The sequence below is a fragment of the Octopus sinensis genome, linkage group LG8 (assembly GCF_006345805.1).
Source record: "Octopus sinensis linkage group LG8, ASM634580v1, whole genome shotgun sequence".
In the NCBI taxonomy this organism is placed as follows: Eukaryota; Metazoa; Mollusca; class Cephalopoda; order Octopoda; family Octopodidae; genus Octopus; species Octopus sinensis.
The window spans coordinates 11,729,628-11,734,627 of NC_043004.1; positions in this window are offsets into that span (position 1 = coordinate 11,729,628).

Here is a 5,000-nt window from a genome sequence, read left to right on the forward strand (position 1 = left end):
ATTTTTCTTATTTAAAGCCTTGTACTTATTCTATCACTATCTTTCGCCGAGCCGCTAAGTTAGAGAGACATAAACACACCAACACCGGTTGTCAAGTGGTGGTGCAATACAAACACAAACACAATGTCACGCGCACATCGATATATTCATACATATACATATCTGTGTATATACGAGGGTTTTTGTTTTTCAGTTTCTGCCTACCATATTCACTCACAAGGCTTTAGTCGGCATAGGCTATAGTACAAGGCATCTGCCCAAGGTGTCACGCAGTGGGATTGAACCCGGAACTATGTAGTTAGCGCTTGTTGAGAATGAATCTATCTTATTATAGACGATTTCGCAGCTAGATCCAGGAGCAAGGATGACCTGAGAAAACTATTTCTTCCTAACCACAGTTAACAGTCGGAAAAATCTGTCAGCCAGGAATTACCTTAAAGCTGCTTCGCAAAGCATTAGTTTTTTCTCTTCTACAGAGAGAATATTTATTTCTTTATTGCCCACAGGGGGCTAAACATAGAAGGAACAAACAAGGACAAAGTGATTAAGTCGATTACATCGACTCCAGTCCCACTGCGTGGCACCTTGGGCAAGTGTCTTCGCTTGATAACCAATGCGACCGATAGAATAATTACTAGGCTCACAAAGAATAAGTCCTGAGATCGATTTGTTCGACTAAAGGCGGTGCTCCAGGTAGTTCCGAATTCAGTCCCACTACGGGGCACCTAGTCTTCTACGGTTGCTCGGGCGGACCAGACATTTTGTAGACAGAAACTGAGAGATACCTGTAATATATACATATATATGTGTGCGTGTGGGTGTGTGCGTGTGTGTGTGTGGAGTCTGCGTTTGCCCCACTATCTACAACGCTGCTTTAACATCCGGACTCGATTTACGTCCCCATAAGCTAGCAGTTCCGCCAAAGACATCGGTAAAATAAATACCACGCTTAAAACCACTATTTGCTCCTATCGATTCGTCCGACTAAGATTATTCAAGGTGGTGCCCCAGCAATTCCACAGTCTAATGTCTGAAACCATTATTGTATATAGTGTCAATATTTTTCTCTCTAAGTATACCATCTGTACACTTTTCTAACAACTTAATGAGTAATACATATATACATGCACATATACATGCATGCATACAGATACATACATACATGCATACACGCTTACATACATACATACATACATACATACATACATACATACATACATACATACATACATACATGCATACAAGCTTACATACCTATATACATACAAGCATACAAACATGCATGCATACATACATTCATACATAAATACATACATACACTAGCAGTATCACCCGGCGTTGCTCGGGTTTGTAAGGGAAATAACTATATAAGCATTTTTAGAGAGTTATAGCCAAAAAATAGCAAAAAATGCATTAAAATGGAAAAAAAACGATGGTAAATTTTTTTTTAAATCGTTGACTCATCGTAGACATTTTTAGAGAGTTACTTCCCTTATATAATAGGAAAAAAATGCATTAAAATGGAAAAAAAACGATGGTAAATTTTTTTTTAAATCGTAGACTCATGTAGACGCTTTCTTAGCCATTTCTGTTTTGGTGTCTTCAGCCATGAAGTCGTTGTTCTAAAGAACGCTGGTCTCCTTGACAACGCATTACGACGTTGATTTCCTTACACTCCCTTCCCCACAGGTGCAGGTGTGAGCGTGGACGCCAACTCCGCCGCCATCGACACACGAAAAATTATGCATTAAAATGGAATAAAAAATGATGTTAAATTATTTTTAAAATCGTAGACTCATCGTAGACGCGCGCTAATATGCAGACTGGCTCGATATGAATCACGACTATAAGCTACCCGAATTTGGTTAAACTGCACCGCAAAATGTGGGAGTAGTTAGGAATCTAAATCGAAGGGGACAGACACTCACACAACTACAGTTTTATATATATAGATATACATAGCGCAGTAGTGGTGAGATGTGACAGCAAAGAAATGCATACATTCACTCTCTGCATGCAATTAGACTCGTGAGGAACCCATTGACCCAATTTGCTGACTTTTCCGATAGCACACAGGTCTCAATGAATGGTTGAATGACCAAATCCAAGCTTCTCTGCTAGTTCCTCAACAGTTACGATGAGATTTTGTTCCACCAGGGTTTTCAGAATGTCCTTGTCGAGTTCTACAGATCTTTCAGGATGAGGCTCGTCTTCTAGGCTGTAGTTTATGGCTCGGGATTTCTGGAACCACCATTGACACTGCCTTACGCTTATTGTCCAATCCCCATATACTGCATTAATATTTCTTGTACTTTGCACACATTTATATTCTGTTATTCTTTTATATGTTTCAGCCTTGAGGTTGTGGCCATGCTGGATCATGTGTGTGTGTGTGTGTGTGTGTGTGTGTCTATTTGTTTGTCTGTCTGTATGTATATATGTATATGTATGTGTGTGAACAATAATATTTTCAACAGATGTGTTGCAAATGTATCTGACTGTTCTCAAGCTTCAATACTGTGTGTGTGTATATGTGTGTGTGTGTATGTATGTATGTATATGTATGTATGTATGTATGTATGTATGTATGTATGTATGTATGTATATGTATGTATGTATGTGTGTATGTATGTGTGTGTGTATGTATGTGTGTGTGTATGTGTGTGTGTGTGTATGTATGTATGTATGTATGTATGTATGTATGTATGAGTGTATGTTTACTTTATTACTAACACAAGCCACTACGGTTATTTAATGTAAAGTCTTCCTCAAATCACTCTCTCTCTCGCTATTTACTCTCTTCCAAGAACATTTTCACTCACTCTTAGCTCTTAGCTTCCCATACATTTTACTCATGTATCTATCAGCGTGATAGACAGAATACTTTCAGTTTAGTATTCCTCAAATCACTCTGTCGCTATTTACTTTCATTTTATTCGTTGCACACTGTGTGTGTGCGTTTGCGTGTGGTGTAAACCAGACTAAGAAAAGCATTTGACACACACACCAGAATGTGAGTTTTCTGTAAATTTTGCTTAATTGGAGTTTAAATTTTAAAAACTGGACCTGGCATGACGCGATGCATTGTACTCTTAAAAATGCTAGGTAAATTGTAATTGAAGAAATCCTATATTGTAGATTTGTATAACTCCCAAAGGGAGGCAGATAAATTCTGCCTTTTATAATAAGAGATACATACATACATACATACATACATACAAGTTCAGGTTTATACCTGTAATTATTGGGGCCCTGGGATATGAAACACATTGCTTAAATACCAATCTTGAGAAATTAGGCTTCTCAAAATCAGAAAGAAGACAGCTAATTCGAAGACTAGAGATCCAATCCATCACTGGAACTGTAAAAGTCTGTAAAACTTTCCATGTGTAGATATGTAGTTATATGTATGAGAATACATACATTAAACATACAAAGCTGCACATACATACGTACATACATATATACATACATACATACCTACATACATCCGTACATGCATAAATACATACATACATACATACATACATACATACATACATACATACATACATACATACATACATACATACATACATACATACATACATATATACATACATACATACATACAAAAATACTCTGTTGAAATTCTAATGAAGTAGCCTTGGATCTAGGTTGGAAACCAGTTTTTTCTCTATTGGCAAGTAATCTTGAAATATATTGAATAATGACATGGATACATTGTAGAGATGAGTGGAATATGTCCATAAGTTCCTCTTTGATTTTGTGTTTAGGTCCTGAGATATGTTTAACTCTCATAATTAGAATCCTTTCACATACTCTAGATATCGTCAAACATGTTAACTCTTGGATGTTTCCTTTATTTTTTTGAAGATGTGGTAAAGCTTGTCTCAGGTGTTCCGTGCTTGTCTCTTGCATAAGACGCAGTCTTTCCTACTATAAACAACAGAGAATCCCAGACACTTGCTCGTCGACCAGATTTAAAACGAAAGACACTTTTCTTTCCAAACACTCTGAACTACAAAGCTTTTGTTTTTAAATGAATTTTTAAATGATTTTACTCGCAAAACACTATTCTCTTATTATCTCGTGTAACAGATTTCTTTTAGCTTTCGTGCCGTCATTAAATCAAATTAGCTAGCATATTCTATCCCTGATGATCGTTAAGTAGTCAGTATTCTCTGCATTGAGAAAACAACCAACATAATATGCAGTATTCTCAAATTACATTAACATGTCTAACACAGCATAATCGCAAAACATTCATGCACTCACATACGACCAATGCGATGTCTGAACGAGTCTGCGTCTGTTTATGTTTTCTTTCTGTAAGTTCCTCTGTTGTCCCTCGGAAATAGTTTTTCCATTATACAACACACAGAAAGTTAAAAGTTATAGCATAACCTCTCCAGAACTGGAGGAAGGAATACATAACAGACAGTTAGTTTTGTTAGAAAAATATAATTGTCTGTGCTGTAGACGGGAGAGGGTTGGTCATAATTATGTCATAATTAAATGGAAGCTCCTTGAACAACTAGGGGCGTATATAAACGGGAGCAAACGGTATAAGCGTTTCTTAGCTGAGAGGGCAACTATCCTAACAAAAAACGCGCTCGACCTACAGACCGATTTAGACTCTAAGAAAGAAGTATTCAATCAATGCCCGTTTTCTAATTCAAACTTGAAATATCCAATTCGAATATCACCATGTCTGGAGCCAATGTGAATGTGATGACCCACTCCCGCTAACCAAGTCCCGCCCACAGCACGGATAATAATTTTTTTGCTTACAAAACCAACTGACCGTTATGCATTTCTTCATTCAGTTCTAGAGAGGTTGTGTGCCTTCGGCCAGTTGAGTCTATCGCCAAAAGCTTTGTAGGTGTGAAACCAATGGTCATAACTTTTAACTTCTTAAAAAATACATTGATGCTCTAATGCCTTAGTGTATGCTTCTTTTTCGAATATATGAACTACTAATGATATTATGTGTATAT